The sequence below is a fragment of the Meles meles genome, chromosome 18, assembly GCF_922984935.1.
Source record: "Meles meles chromosome 18, mMelMel3.1 paternal haplotype, whole genome shotgun sequence".
NCBI lineage: Eukaryota > Metazoa > Chordata > Mammalia > Carnivora > Mustelidae > Meles > Meles meles.
The window spans coordinates 60,991,977-61,008,385 of record NC_060083.1 but is presented as its reverse complement, the minus strand read 5'-3'; the positions used below and the strand labels follow the sequence as shown (position 1 = coordinate 61,008,385).

The 16,409-nt window shown below is 57.9% G+C and overlaps 1 long non-coding RNA gene across 1 annotated transcript; it reads left to right on the top strand.

Annotated features, from left to right (window-relative positions):
* Positions 1–11,978: 11,978 nt before the first annotated feature.
* LOC123928810 lies at positions 11,979–14,321 on the top strand. The gene is made up of 3 exons (XR_006815818.1): positions 11,979–12,237; positions 12,424–12,526; positions 14,251–14,321. It is a non-coding gene; the product is annotated as an uncharacterized LOC123928810 (long non-coding RNA).
* Positions 14,322–16,409: the final 2,088 nt, after the last annotated feature.

The following is a 16,409-nucleotide window of genomic DNA, read 5'->3' as shown; positions in this document are numbered from 1 at the left end:
CTTCCCACACTCATGGAGTGGGGATCAGGAGCCTAAATTTTCATCCTGGTTCAGTTTGCCTCCTCACAGCCGTTACACCTGGGTAGGTCTCTAAACCTGCTTCCCGTCTGCCCAGGGTTGTGGTGGCTGGTTCAGAAAGCAAGCACCCCAGTGGCCTAGTACACAAGCAAGTGCTCTGTCAACACTGGCTTCTGGATGGTCCTGGAAAGGGCTGAGCCCCTTGACAGACTTGATTTTATTTATTTATTTGACAGACAGAGATCACAAGCAGGCAGAGAGGCAGGCGGGGGCGGGGGGGGCGGGGGGGAGCAGGCTCCCTGCTGAGCAGAGGTCCTGACATGGGGCTCGATCCCAGGACCCTGAGATCATGAGCTGAGCGGAAGACAGAGGCTTAACCCACTGAGCCATCCCGGCGCTCCCGGACTTGATTTCTTACAAATAAGTGGCCTGACCCGCCGAGGGGAGAAGGGGTGAACTTCTAGGCAGCCCCTCCTGGTCGACTAATCTCCGGGGTGTGGGGGGGAAACAGTGACACCCTGCCCCCACTTCTCACACTGGGAGCTCTCCCTACACCAGGGCCCCTCTCGGGCGGGCCAGCCCAACCACAGGACAAGCAGGCTTCTGGCCAGGCAGTAACAGTAAGTCAGGCCCGCCCTTCCTTACATGGGGCACCACTGAGCCTCCGTCCAGAGCCTGGCTTCCCATAGAGGAGGGGAAGGGGGATAGAGAGGCCCTTCCTTGCCAGGTGCACTGGGCTGGCTCTTAACCCCTCCCCTGATCCTGCTGGTCTTCCCTGTGATTTTCAGGGGCCGTCTTGTCCTGGCAGCCACCACCAGGCCCAAGCTGCAAAGGGCAGCTGAAGCAGCCGCTGATGTTCCGAAGGAGAAGCTGACTCACTCCGGCCAGGCTGCGCCCTCCGTGAGCCGTTCTGGACCTCAGCCTGGGATTCCTGCAGGTTCCGACGACAACATGTTGGACCATCTTCTTTTTTTTCTTTTTTTAAGATTTTATTTATTCGACACGGACACAGTGAGGGAGGGAACACAAGCAGGGGGAGTGGGAGAGGGAGAAGCAGGCTTCCCACTGAGCAGAGAGCCCATGCGGGGCTCCATCCCAGGACCCTGGGATCATGACCCGAGCAGAAGGCAGACGCTTAACCAGTTGAGCCACCCAGGCGCCTCTGGACCATCTTCTTGTATGAGGTGGGTTCCAAGGTAACCCAGACGGGAAGGGAGGAGAGGGAAGGGCTCTGGCTGGCCCCGGGTGTTGATGTTCTCCGGCAGGTCCAGGCTGGGGGTGGGGACAGATACATAGGACAGTGACATGGGAAGGCCCAAAGGATCCCCAGGCCTGACTGAGGAGGAAGGGGGCAGGGAGGAAGCGAGGACCCCATTTATAGAGCACAGGGCACACATGACCTAATTATTCTATTTTAATCAGCGCTACCCTGTATGGTAGACATGACTTATCACTGGTTACTGGCGGAGGAGACTGAGCCTGGGAGTCCCTGAGTGGAGGCTGGGTGAGAGGGAGGTCAGGCACCTAGAGCCTCCCCAGGACCCCTTGGCCCGAGACTGCCCCTGACCGCGACGCCCACACTTCAGGGGCCCCCGCAGGAGCGGGATCCAGACCCGGGAGGGGGGGTGGGACAGGGTCCCTGGAGGCCCGCCCTGCGCCCCTCCCCGCCCCCCCCCCCCCCGCCGCGTGTGCCCCCGCCCCCGCCGCCAGGTCCGTGTCCATGGCAACCACTCCTCGGGGCGACGTGTACAGGGGGAAGGACCGCACCGCCCTCCTCTGACCGCACAGCCGCCCGCCGCGCATTCCTCAGCCTTTCCATCAGCGCGGAGGCCCCCGGACGGGCTTCCCCGCAGGCTGTGAGGTCAGCGCCCCACCCCGCCGCCTCAGGGGCGGCCTCCTCTCCGGACCCGGTCCCCGCGTCCGACCCCGTGCGTCGCGACCCCCCTTCCCTGCCCCACCTCCCCGGGCCCCGCAGCTGGGATCCTGGCCCCCGCGCCCCCTCCCCGGTCCCCGCCCCGGGGATCCCGGCCTGCGCCCCTCCTCGGGTCCCCGCTGTCCCGGAGCTGGGCAGCCCCTCGAGCCCTCCAGCCGCTGCGCGGTGGCCTTGGGGCCGAGCCCTATTTCGGGCGCTGGCGCTGCGGGCCCGGGCAGCCCTGCCAGGAAGGGAGGCTATTCTGGGCCGGGCCAGCGGAGCAGCTGTGGCCCCTGGGCTTCCCGGCAGGGTGCGCGCCGGGGACAGAGGGCACGCTAGGGCAGGGCTCCCCTCCCTTCCCACCTTCCTCCGGGGCCGTGCCCAGCTCCCTCCCCTTTTTGGCCAGACCCAGGTCCTTCCCTAGGCCGGGAACATTCTCTGGTGCCAGGTCACCGGCAGAGTGACCACAGCACACTCTCTTCCAGTGCTCCGAGCCGCGCTGCGCCCTGAGCCTCTCCACCTCTCTGTGGGGATGGTCTTCCTAGCACCCTGTGCTTGCCGGAGCCTGGCCTTTGTCCCCGTGTCCCATTTGCCCGCCTTTCTTGACGGTAACCCTTAACCCAGGTGCCCATATGGTTCAATGCCAGATAAATCCCCAGCATCCGGTACAGGATGGATCCCCCAAAATGGTCACTAAATGAAAGTTGTTGAACTGTCGCATTTAGGACACCAAACTCCAGTCCCCTGGGGTTTTAAAAAGAATGTAAAACCTTCTGTTCCGCAAACCTTTTTGATGATCATAATGGGTTCTTGCTGCCCTCTGGGCCCCTTCCCCCACCAGAGGGAGTGACCACTTCCATGGGGGACCTTGGAGGAAACCTCAGGCATCCGCCTATGTGGCCTGGGTCCCTTTGGGCTTACTCTGACCTTAGGACCAATTGCCGGACTCCTCGGGGCCACATTCTTCCATCTGTGGGCCAGGATAAGAATCTCTGTGGTCTGTCCCACGTCATGGTCATAAGGAGACAGAGGACAGGCAACGTCATCAGAATGCAAGCCACTGCATTATCTAACCCAAACACCTCTCTCCGGAGCAGGTTTCTCGATCTCCCACCCAAAGTAAGTTATACATGAGTAAAGAATGAAACTTGTCCCCATACGCAAGGCCAAACACCATCTAGAACTTACTACTGGTTCTTTAACTGATGCCATCTCGTTTTGTTTACACTTTGGGTTAGCCACGGTTGACCCTGGAGGATAGGGGTAAAAGGTCAGGTAAAAAGCCACCAAACCAGGGACAGCAATCTGGTGAAAGAGAGAGATGGAGAGAGAGAGAGAGAGAGAGAGAAGAAAGTGTGCTTCAAACGGGGGCTCCCCGAGCCCTTCGCATCCATCTTTCAGGGCAGGCTGGAACAGCGGAGGGGGAGCCCAGGCCCGCCAACACCCTTTCTCAGGAATAACTCAGCTGCCCAGAGCTCGGATGCACTTGTCAACAGTTGGTTTACTTCCAGACCCTTCATACTCAAGTGCAAATGGAAGGGTAATCGGTTGGCGGTTAATTAAAGGTGGGAGTCGCTGGGAATGCGGAATTGCCCCATCCCAACCCAGCAGGGAAGGCAGCCTTTCTCAGGGGTGCGGCTGTGTGGAGGCCAGAGCTCGAAGAAGTGGGGTTTTGGTTTCCTGAATAGTTTCTGCCCGGTCTTGGGGTGTGCTTGAAGTCCAGGGGGGCCAGGGTGCTGGGGCCAGAAGACCTGGGAACCTGGCCCACTGGGTCAAGTCCTGGCCCCACCCCTCACTGCGGAGCTGTTAAGAGAGGGTGACAACCTGCGGAGGGCTCGTGGCGGGGTTTTCCGCCTGATTTGTGCTGCTCTAGGGGGCGTGGGGGGGGGGGTGGCTGTGGCTGTCCCTTTCCTCCTGTCTCCTGTTCACCAGCCCTACCAGGTGCCCCAAGTCTATTCCTCAATTCTGGGGCTGAAATGAGACGGACAAGTTAATTTCCTTTAAACATGGACATTTTCTCAGACTTGGGTAATTGGGGAAAAACCACCGGCCTCCTTTCTCAGAGGGAAGGACCAGGGCCCACGGGGCGGGGGGGAGGGGCACGCAGGAGAGGACTGGGAAATCTCACCATTCTCACTTCTGCTTTGCGGGATCCCTCTCACCTCATAACTTCCCCTGAAGTGGCCCACTGGCCATTTGCATGCGTCTCGTTGAAATTCCGGATAGGAGGGCCACCCTCTCCCCACACCCCGGCCCCCAGAGGGTAGCTGGAGCATCACGGGGGAACCGAAGGGTGGGGACACGTCGCTGTGGGAGGGCAGAGACTGCCCCAAACCTTCCCCTGGCTGATTCACCCTTCTTCAATACATGGGCCATTTTCCTAGAATGTTGCAACAGTGTTATTAGGGTTTTTCCAGAGATTTCCACTCAATGACCCAACCCTGAGCCCCTCAAGTGGAACCCAAGCTGACGCCCACTGCAGGGGCTGGACGTTTGTCCTCTGACCTTGGTGTCCCCTCTGTTTCATGCTTTCTCAAGGCACAGAGCTCGGTCTCCCAAGAAGGACCCATTGTACGGCCAGCTCTGCACACAGCAGGCTCTTGGCGTGTTTTTCTCTCTTAACACATATTTGTTTTATGGATGGGATGACTGGAAATTACTTACCCCTGATGAAGAAACAGGAAGGCAACAGAGTTTTAAAATCCTTAAAAAAAAAAAATCCATCCCGAGCCTTACCCCCTTCCTCTTTACTTGACTTGACTTTCTGTCACAAACGCTCCCATTCTTTTTTTTTTTTTAAAGATTTTATTTTATTTATTTATTTATTTGACAGAGAGAGAGATCACAAGTAGGCAGAGAGGCAGGCAGAGAGAGAGGAGGAAGCAGGCTCCCCACGGAGCAGAGAGCCCGATGTGGGGCTCGATGTGGGGCTCGATCCCAGGACCCTGGGATCACGACCCAGGCCGAAGGCAGAGGCTTAACCCACTGAGCCACCCAGGCGCCCCATAAATGCTCCCATTCTAAACCTTAAAGGCTTCCTCCTGAGAGTCGAACAGGGAGACTGAGTCTCACTCCCCTTTTTCTCGCTGGTCCCTGGGTTTATGTCGCAGGGTCAAAGCTGCATCGATTTTTGTGAGTTGGGATTCCGCGGCCTCTCTCGACCCTTTAAAGAGGCAGACGCAGCACCATGAATTGGTCTTGGGCTGGGATCAGGGACCACCTTTGAGGGGGTGTGTGGTGGTCTTCAGCGCAGTGAGGAGGCTGGTGTTTGAACTCTAGGAAAGGAATGTCACCGTGGGCTTATGGGGAATTGTCAGGTGGGTACCCTATGTAGGGGGTATTTTTTCAGAAATTCAGGGACTTCTGGCCCACAAAAGCTATCAGTCCTAAGAGTGAAAATGGGCCAAGGGAAATGAGAAACCAGGGGGAAAAAATCAGAGTTTGGACAAAGCAGGCACAGAAGGTCTCCCGGAGAAAGGTTAGTGGGTGGACACAGGGAAGACTGCCTTGTAGGGAGGAGCAGAGGTCATATTTCAAAAGGAGCAGAGAAGAAGGAGGGAAGGGGGGAGGGCCCTTAACCAGAAGTGAGTGCAAAAGGACAGACCCAGCACCTAGGTGAGAAGACTGGATTGTGTCAAAGAGGAAAGAGAACAGACTGCTTTTATTAAACATCTACTGTATACGGGGCCACCCTCAACGTCTGTCAGTTCTGTCCAAGCCCTTCCTACAGGAGGGCAACTCCAGGTTACCACATCCTTGCCCCTTCTCCAGAAACCTCCCCTGGCCACGAAGACCGCTCTCGGATTTCCTTGCTTCTCCGTCACACTAAGAAAGAAAGCAGGACAGGGCAAGGTTGAGGGGGAACTGAAATCCCGTGGGGCAGAAATCAGTAAGAAAGGGTTGGACGCTCTGAATCGGCTCAAGGGCCCGCCCACAGCTGTCATCCCAGGAGAGGACACAGCTTGCCCCCCGGGCTGGGGTGCGGCTATCTTCTGTCACCCCCGAGATTGGGAGAGGGGTGGGAAGATGGGCAAACCAGGCCCCTGGGGAGCATCCCCAGACTAGAGAAACTGGAAAGCAGGGAATGGGACAGTAATGGCCTCTGAACCACTAAACAAATTCATTTGTTTGTGCCCTTTGTCAACAGGTGTTTATGGAATGTCCCTAAGGGCGAGCTACCGTGTTAGGCACAGGGGGTGAACTCTTAAATTGGGGTAGACTGTTTGCTAAAGGCCTTAGCAGCTACAAGAAGGAGATGATGGTGTGTGATTATTGCAATGGGGAACACTTTTACCAGGGACGTACAGATAAAACACTGTTGGGACTCCAAAGGCACTTGGAAGATACTGGAGTATCTGGATTGATTTCAGGGAAGGAACCAGAAGTGGTCACAATAGGCGTATATATACCAGTGTTTATAGAGGTTAAAAAAAAAATCGGAATTCACTCGCATGGGTCTGTTGAACAGGCAATGCCCTTATGAAAGAATACTACGCAGCCAATAAAAAACTGGTATGTAGCTATACGTCTATTCATAGGTGAAGATGTTCACAAAATTTTAGTGAGAACAGATCACAAAAGACTATTGGGGTCTGATAGCCTTTTTATGTTTTTTTTTTGACATATGCATTTCTAGATGTTTTTAGAAACTTGGCAAAGTACATACTGCAGTGTTTAAAGTACTTACTGATCTCTGCAGATGGGGGTTTACAAGGCCATCAGATTCTTTCTCATTTATCTCTATTTTGGAATTTTAACAAAATGAATACTATTCTTTTTCAAGGACAAGGAAAAAAGTTAACAATTTGCTCTCAGCAACTCAGGCCAACGTGAGTCCTTTCTTCTTTGGTAGGATGCTCAGAGGGTAGAGTTGTTATGGAGAGAGAACGTCTTTTTTTTTTTTTTTTAAATGATTTCATTTATTCATTTGACACAGAGAGAGAGAGAGATCACAAGCAGGCAGAGAGGCAGGCCGGGGGTGGGGGGGAGGCAGGCTTCCCGCTGAAAAGAGAGCCTGAAATAAGACTCGATCCCAGGACCTTGAGATCATGACCTGAGTTGAAGGCAGAGGCTTAACCCACTGAGCCACCCAGGCGCCCCAAGAGAGAATGTCTAGATCCCATCAGAACATCTGACTGTCTACGATGACGTTATGGAAGACACGGGAACGTAGCCTAGAAAATAACACAGTGGTAGCAGGTAGCAGTTCCTCAAAACAGACCCGAAGGCAACTGATCAATGAGCAACGCCACCGGGAGAGGAGTCTCTAGAGACGTGTAAGTCTCTGGCCCAGACCAAGGCCCATTCAATATTTTCATCAATGACATGAGTAAGAAGCTTGAAGGCCTATGATCAGATTTTCAGATAAAACGGGGGGTAACCCAGCTCGTCTGGATGCAAACCTAGGAGAGGCTAGAGCAGGAGGTGGAAAGACACAGGATTAGGGCATAGAGTCCTGAATGAGCTGCCCCGGGGGCCCCTGGACTGGAGATCCTAGGAGGAAAGACACAGAGGCAGAGGCTGATGGCATGTGAGTTCACGCTCGGGTGCCACGGGACACCAGAAAGCCCCCACACCCCGGGTCGTCATCGGGATGGAGTGGTCTCCGGTCCTTTGTGGACTGCCGTGGGCACCGTGCTGGGCAAACATATTTAAAGAGCAACGTCACGAGGGTGTTGGGGGACAGAAAGCTCTGAGCGCTCACATCCCGGAGGGGCAGGAAATCTGCCTGATAGAAGTCAGGATATGTCCCCCCGTCCCCCCGCCCTGAGAGAAGAAAGCAGGACAGGTCTCCCCGGCTAGTGGATGATCACAGGGACATGCCTTCCCCAGATCAAAGAACAGAGGAGGTTTCTGGGAGGCCGGTTTCAACTCAGCCCAATGAAAGGGGGAAACGCCAGATCCTCAGAGCATCGACTTGTGCGGGTCTCCCAAGAGCCCACGATGCTGTCCGGGGACAGGGAGGGCGGCGGTGAGTCTGCCCTGGCAGAGGGACTCCAGCACAGGGGGGCTGAGCGCCCGAGAAGCCAGACCAGATGACCCCAGGGCCCTCTTCCAGATCGCTGGTAGTGCCCGCCCCAGGGCTGTGTGTGCACCCAGGAAGTGGAAAGGGACCAAGACAGACCTGGCCCTTGGGTGGGGGTGGCTCTGGGGGGAAGCCAGCCCTGGCAGAATGGCCATTGGAGGGATGACGGCAGCGCGGTGGTAACACACAGGAGGAGGGGGGTCAAGGGAAGGAGGGGAAGAGGGAACAGAAAGCAAACTCAAGAGAGAGAGAGGAACAAAGAGAAGCACCGAGAGGGAAAGCAGGGTGGCGGATGGGAAGTGAGAGGCTCGACAGGGAGCCCTGGTGGGAGCCCGCAGCAGGCTGCCTGGGAAGGGAGGGGCGGGGTGGGCGGAGACCCCCTGGGGGTGGGCGGGCGGGGGCAGGGTTTGCAGCAGAGAGTCCTGCAGGTCCATCCAACACTTGGTCCACCTGTGAGTCATACCTGAGTGCCTGGAGCTGTCGGGAAGTACAGGTGTGAGGAGCCTTCAGAAAACGCGGAGCTATGACCCCGACCAGCCCTCCCAGATTCACCCTCGAGCTGGGGAGACCAAGCGTGGATCCATGACTTTGGAATCAGGAAGACCTGTGTTCAAATCCAGATGTGTTGCTCTGCAACCTCAGGCAAGTTTCTTAACCTCTCTGAGCCTCCGTTTCCTTCTCTGCTATGAGGGTAAATGAGATCATGGATACATAAGCACAGGGTCCCTTCCCCCAGAGCAGGCTTTACGTTTGAAGTGAGGAACCTCAGCCCTAAGCGAGAAGAAAAGCTGGAGAGGTCGGGGAGTCCTGGAGGGACGGCTCAAGGTTCATTCAGTAACTAGGTGCTGGGTTTGAACCTTCCAGTGAGGGAGCAGATAGGTTCCCAGGACTGATAGTCAGGGCAAGAGGGGGATGCTGTGTAGCTTGAGCTAAACAGGCTGGAAGTGGCCCGGGCCCCAGGGAACGGGGCTCCCAGGCGTCTGCCCGGCCGCTGAGTGCTAACAAGGCCCTGCACATGCGAGCAGCTGGGGACCGCCAGCCGGGTCAGGGGCCTTGGCAGCGGCTGCTGCCTTTGCAGACGGTGGGGAATTCTTAAGGAGTGTCCAGCATCGTTCATGTGCCCGCAAGCGGTGGGAACATGACACAGGCCGTGGGCAGAGCTGGCAGAGGGCACATCGAGCCAGCCTCCAGAGGGCAAGGAAGGGCCCACCCCAGCCCGGTGCTCCAAGCCCACGTGCTCTAGTGCAGCCCTCCCTGGAATTATGACTGCGGGGTGCAGATCCCCTTCTTTGGGGGGCATCTCTGGCTGGGGACCTCAGCTGCTATCCCGGCCTCCAGGAGGGAGGGTGCAAAGCCACCCCGTGAGTCACTGTGCCCACTTCCTGCCACATAGAGCCCTCGGCTGAGTCACCGGCCCCCCAAAGGGAAAGACTGGCCACAAGGCCGGAAAGCTGGAGACCCACGGTGGCAGGAGCGGGGGGTGCTGGCGCTGCGGGGCCACGGGGCTCTTCTCTCCCATGGCCAAGGTGCGTCCGCAGGAGCGGGAGTCCTCCCAGCGGCACCAACCCGCCGCCAGCAGGACTGGCTCTTTGCTGGTATCCCCCCCCCATCCCCTTCAAAACAAAGCAAAACAAGAAACCCCCACTTTTTATTTTGAAATAATTTCAGGCTGACGGAAGAGTTGCAAAAGTGCTACAAAGGTTTCCCGGTACTCCGGGGACACCCCCAAAGGCAACTTGTTGCCAGTGCGTTCTTGTTACTGTTTCTCTTTCTGCCCTTTCCTTCTGGGCCATTTGAGGGTAAGTTACAGACATGAGGTCTCTTTCATCCTGAAACGCTTCCGGGTTGTACATCCCTCCCCGAAAAAAAGGGTTTTCTTAGAGAATCACAGCTCACTCAGCAACCTTAAGGAAAGACCTTCATGGGGGCGCCTGGGGGGCTCAGTTGTTAAGCCTCTGCCTTCAGCTCAGGTCATAATCCCAGTGTCCTGGGATGGAGCCCCGCATCAGGCTCTCTGGTGGGAAGCCTGCTTTCCTGGTCCTAGTTCCCCTGCTTGTGTTCCCTCTCTCGCTGCGTCTCTCTCTGTCAAATACATAAATAAAATCTTAAAAAAAAAAAAAAAGGAGGGGACCCTGAGTGGCTCAGTGGGTTAAAGCCTCTGCCTTCGGCTCAGGTCATGATCCCAGGATCCTGGGATTGAGCTCAGCATCGGGCTCTCTGCTCAGCGGGGAGCCTGCTTCCCTTCCTCTCTCTCTGCCTGCTTCTCTGCCTACTTGTGATCTCTCTCTCTACCTGCCTCTCTGCCTGCTTGTGATCTCTGTCTGTCAAATGAATAAATAAAATCTTTAAAAAAAAAAAAAAAGGAAAGGCCTTCATGTCCGATGATATCGCATCTCAGATGCGTCTGGCCTGTATGGAGGACCAGCCTTCGCAGAGAGCCGGCCTGCGCGGGGAGGGGTGGTTCGCCCCCCAAACCTGGCCAGGGGCCAGCACCCCCAAGTTCTTCCCGCCGGGCCTGGGGTGCTGAAGGACCACTCGGCGTCCTTGCAATCAGGGACGGCCATTCTCTGGGGAATGAAACTTTGACCAAAGCAGGGACGGGAACCCGTGTGCGACTTCTTCCTTCCTCCCGGCACCGGGGCTCAAGTGGGTTGTAGCCAGTTTCCTGAAAGATACCCTGGGAGACAGGAGACACCCCACGTCCTCAGGGACAGGTGGTCACACAGGAGTCCTCTGCTTGGGGTCTAGTGCCCTGCGGTCACCTTGAAACTCTTGATTATTTCGTCTTTCAGTTTGGGTCTTCTAAGTGAGGTCCTTCAGAGCCACTCCCTGGCCTAAACCCTGAGCAGCATCCCTCCAGTGGGTATCGTTCTGCTCCCCATTCTACAGACGAGATAACCGAGTCTCAGGGAGCTTCACTCACCTGAGGTCAACCAGTAAGTACGTAAGCTGGGCTCAAACCCAATTCTTCCTGCTCTGAAGCCCAACCTGTCACTCTTGGCTGCTGACGTGGTTGCTTCTGGGGTCTCTCCTTTGATTCCCGAGAAACGGGGTCATTGATCTCATTCTGGGCCCCAGACCAGAGTTGTGGACACAGGAAAACTCAGACCTGGAGCTGGGATTTAGGTTGGCGACCCTGAGGGAGTGACGCTGGCGCTTGGGCCACGTGGGCCCAGGACGCGCTCTCCAAGGTGGCCAAGCCAGGGGCTGGGCCTGGGCCGGGGCCAGTCCTGCCTTCTGGCCTGTGGTCCAGTTTTCATTTCCACCAGCCAGGGAAAGCGGGGCTGAGTCACCGGAGTCCCTGTCCCTGACTCCTCGCCCATACATCATGCATTCCAGTCCCTGGCTCTTGGCAAAACCCCACTAACTTCTTAGCTCACCCCACCCTCTTCCCTGAAATAAATCAGTTTCAAGCTGGGGAGGAGGTCACTCGAACCAAGCCCTTCACTCTGCAAGCAGAGGCTGTGGGGTTTGGGCAGAGGTCCTGTTGGGGTGGAGGGTGTCTAGATTTGCGTCCTGGGGTATCCCTGCCGCTGAGTTCCCTTAGAGGTCGGGCCAATTCACCTCTCTGCATCTCAGCTTCTCCTGAATGGGGCTGGTGATGGTAGTCAATCAGCGGAAGGGTCTCTTGGAGCAGGAAATATGAGAGCCTTCTAGAGGGAACTCCCCTGAATGCGCCCCACACCTTGTAAAGATGACCTCATCTTCAAGAAGAAACGGGCTCAGAGAGGGTAAGTCACCTGTCTACAGCAACCCAGCCAGCAAAGCCAAGCCCAGGTCTACCAGAAGACCGTGCAGAGCAGCCACCAGGCACTGGCCCCAGGGAGCAGCGAGCACTGGCTGTCTGCCCACCAGCCCGGGGCTCCCAGAGTCCAGTCTGCAGCCAACCCGAGAGGAGCGAGGAAGCCGACCCCCTCCAGATAAACAAAGCACTTCCTCCTCGCAGCCCAGGCCCAGAAGGAAGAGGTGCTGTGTGCGCAACTGTTTATAGAGACAGATGTTTGGGACGGAAAAAGAGAGACAGCCCTCCTCCATCCCCATGGAGACAGAGGAAGTTTGCAGCTTGGGCAGAGGCAACTGGAATTGAAAAAGGAGAAGGGGAAAGAAGGGAGGGAGCCAGATCTGACCCACTGAAAACGGTCTGACATTTTCAGATGCTGGTGCCTCACAAAGGACGTCACCCAGGCAACCAGGCCTGCGGGCACGGAGGCTGCCCATCCCGCTGGACCAGGGGCCAGAGCCCATAGGAGGCTCCTGGGGGAGGGCCACGCAGAGCAAATCAGTAAGCACAGACACACCTAGGGGCCTCTCAGCCCAAGGCCCTCCCAAGGATCCCTGCAAAGTGGGGAGGTGATTCATGGCCCCGCCTCCTCCCTTCTCTCCCCTCCCCTCCTCTCCCCTTTCCTTCCCTCCCCATCTCTTTATTTTCTTCCTCCCCCAACCCCATCTTCCCCTCCCTGTTTCCCAGGTGTTCAATCCTGCCCTCCCCCCAGCCGAGGAACCATGTCCCCACCTTCTTGGTGGCAGGTGGCCTTGGCATGACTGAGACCAGAGGGCTGATTTTGCATGGGGTGAGCCCCCTGGGGCCCAGCCTAGCCAGAGCCTCACAGTCTCTGGCTGGAGACCCTGGGTCCTTTTAGGCAGTGGTTCTCCGGAAGGAGGGGGGAGAGGGGAGAGATTTGGGGCCTCTTCTAACGGACCACATCTGCTTCCTTGGAATTTCTCTGCCGGTTGGCCAGCCCCTTTGTCTGCACATGGTCCCGGGCAGGGACAGCTGGTGTCCTGGGCCTGGGCATGGCTTCCCTGAACCTCTGGGCTCTGGTGGGGGGTTGTGTTAGCACTGAGCCCTGGCCGCCACGATGTCCAGCACAGGATGGACACAGCGGCCACCTGCTCGGACCTGCCCCAAGATATCGCCGGCCAGTGGAGCCTAGATTTCTTCTCGTCCAGCTCAGCTGCATGACCCTCTCTCTCCTTGCTTCCCTCCTGGGGATGGGAGGGGGGGTGGATGGGGGAACTTCCGATGAACTCTGGCCTGGACGATGAGAATTCCTGAAGCCAGGATGTTCTGTGGGAAAGAGCTAGAAGGGAGAGGCAAGCTGCAGCGGGCATGCTGGCTCTGGGGTCACGACTGCAGGACAGAGCTGGGGGCTGGCACCTTCCCACCCCCGACCTCGGAAAGGCCCTGGGATGCCCCATGAGGGGAAGGCAGACCACAGCCAGACCATGCATTTATCCAGGCCGGCCCGCCCCGCAGTGCACCCCAATCCCCAGCCTGACACTGGGGGGCCAGAGTGTCAGGGTAACCGTCCTCCTCTCACATGCGGGGAGATCGACACTTGGCCGGAAGGACTGGGTTGGAGGCCAAGGGCAGACCTAGGCTGGGGGTGGCGGGGGACGGGGTGTCCACAGCAGCCGGGGGTGGCGGGGGACGGGGTGTCCACAGCAGCCGGGGGTGGCGGGGGACGGGGTGTCCACGGCAGGGGTCTGGGAGCACAGCTGTCACCGGCCCATGTTGAGGGAAGTGGCAGCTCAGATGGGCTGCCGGGAAGGGGCAGGCCGTGACCGCAGAATCGGGAGGTCCAGCATCACTGGGTCTAGTCCTGAGAAGGCAGAATTGAGGCACAAAGAATGTCACACACACACACACACACACACACACACACACACACATCCCAGGGGAAAGCAGAAAACTTTGGGAGAACAGAGGATGATGAGAGCTTTATCAGCACCCACGATACCAGGGATGAAGGTCGGGGGTAGGGGTGCTTCCTGACCCCCGGAGCAGCCTAGCCACATCCCCAGAAGCTTGCAACTGGGCCCTTGTCCCCCACCTGCCCAGGGAACGGTGTACAGGCTCGACTCCCGCCTCTGCCCCAGCCAGCTGGGTGACCCTGGGCGTCACTTAACTTTCCTGGGCCTTGAAATCTCATCTATAAAATGGGCATAATAGCTATGCTTCACTCAGAGATCGTAAGCATGCAAGGAGACAATATGGGGGAACCACGTTTAATTGACACTTACTGAACTCTTAGTGTGTGTCGGGCTCCGTGCCAGGCTGGGTATTAGGAGAGAGGTAGAATGGGGAATCGTGGGTGTGTCCAACGGGAAGCTCTCACCTGGTCGGGGAGGGGTGAGTCAGTGGCCCTGGTAGTAGAAGTGACCCAAGGGGGCATTGTAGAGCGGGTCGGCCTGCAGCCCGGCCCCGGAACAGAAACCACAGCCCCGAGGCCAAATCCAGCCGGTGCCTATTCTGGTTCAGCCTATGAACAAAGAACGGTTTTTACATTTTCAGATGGTCGCAGAACAAAAATTGAGAGAACACTAGTTCCTGGCACATACGAATGACATGAAGTTCAAGTTCTAATACCCATAAAGTTTTATTAGCACACAGCCAAAGGCATTTGTTTGCAAATTGTGAGTCGTCTGGGGCTGCTTTCGCTGCAGAGCCCGAAAAGGACAGGGGGAAAAAAAAAACAAAAAATGCTGCTGACTCCTGGCCTAGGAGAAGCATGTTCAAATACCAAGAGGTTAAGAGAGAGAATGGAACGTTCTAGGTAGGGGGAGAAGCCCACTGTGGCTGGACTGGAGAAATGAGAACTAACGGGGGGGGGGGCAGGGGGGGGGGAGGGAAGCCACAGAGGTGACGCATTCGCCACAACCCTGTGGGTCCCACCCAGGAGAGGACAGAAGTCGAGGGTGAGCGGGTCCTCCTCAGCTGCCACCAGCCAGATGCCACCTTGCATGAGCCTCCTGGGGCCCCAAGAGGGCTTGGAAATCAGAAGATTTCCGATCTTTTCCAAGGAAACCTCCCTTCTGTGGGGCTCAACGATGCCTCGTTTTCCCCAAGAAACCAAGCTGGGGAGGTTACCAGGGGCTGCTGTCCTGATTCCAGAGGAGTCCAGGAAGGCTGAGGGGTGCTCCCTCCTCTCTCCAGCTCCTGCTCAGCCAAAGCCTGAGGGATGCTAATGTAGCAGACTGAGGCCACCCCAGGGGCCCTGGGGCCGGCACACATCTGGCCAGGGGTGCTGAGGTCACAGCTGGGCCCCAAGGCCTTTTGGGAGGGAGAAAGGAGGGGAGGAGGAGGAGTCAGAGGAGGGCAGGAGAGCCTCCTCAAGGCTGCCTCGGGGCTGGGACCACCCTTCGGGGGGACCCTGGACAATTCATGGGGCAAACCGTTCCATCTTGTTGGCAGAAGGCGGTGCCCACTGTGGTCCCGGTGTGCTTGCGGGCTGACCCCCAGCAGGAAAGCCACGGGGGCCCACCCCACAGCAGGCTAGGACGGTTCTCCACGGGATGGCGCTGGGGCCAGGGCCCTGGCTGGTGCCCTGAGGAGAGATGGATCCCTGAGGGACCCTTGCCAATGCACAGGCCCTGGATAGGGTGGTCCTACCCCCCCCTCCCCCAAGAAACCACCTTTGCACATTTGTCTCTGTGCTGCTCCCTTCCTCGGACCAGCCCCCGACGGTCACAGTCTGGCATGCGTGGGACCAGTTAGAGTGACCTGGGCCTCTCTGGACCCCCCAAAGTTGGAAGGTTTGGTGACAGTGTTGTGGGGGGAAGAGGAAGAGAGGAAGGGTCTCCACCTGCCCCTCAACGTCTCTTGTGAGCAGGGCGCTCCTGCGCTGGGTGTCGCAGGACAGACGGGCAGGCACAGAGACCCCTGGCCGCAGCTTGTCCAGGTCCCAAGTGAATCAGGTGTAGGCTGCAGGGAGGTGAGCGTGGACAGGGGTGCCTCAGGGGGACACGCCATCTGTCCCTGCAACAGGAGGGTGGGCTGGAGGAGGGGGTCCAGGCCTGACTTCCCGGGCTCCCGTCCTCCCCCTTCGTCCTTCACACAGCTGCAGGGCCGGCGGGGCGGGGGTGGTGGTGTGTGCAACCGCGACCTCAGGACCCTCCCTCCCCCACACTTGGCACCGCAGTCCCCGCCAGGCATCAGCAGGCCCCCAGCAGCCTGGCTCCCCTGGGCCACAGCCTCAGGCTCCATCACCCCAGAGCCCCACCTCCCGCCATCCTTGGCTCTGGAACCAGGACGGTCAGGCCTCTGGATGTTACCTCACTCGTCATTGGATCTTCCAGCCAAGGTCCCCACCCTTGCCCTCCCCCCCCCCCCCCACTTCCTAAAGCGCCTCCGCTGACTGCCTGCAAGTCAGCCGACTGGGCGCCCGAGCGCAGCTCTCCCAGCTCCGAAAAAACGTTTGAGGACCTGGGGCTCCTGGGCAGCTGCAACAGCAGCCTCAGGGCTGCAAGCCCCCGTCCGGTCCCTGCCACACACTCCAGCCACCACTCTGGCACGTGGAAACACGCACACACGCACAAGTGTGGGCACACCTGTGCAGAGCCGGGCGTGCGTGTGTACACACCCACGTGTGCGCTCTCACACCATTCAGTTGGCTTTGTGCCCCATGCACCTTCCTCCCAGCCTCCGCCTGCCTCTCCAGCACCCACAGGGAC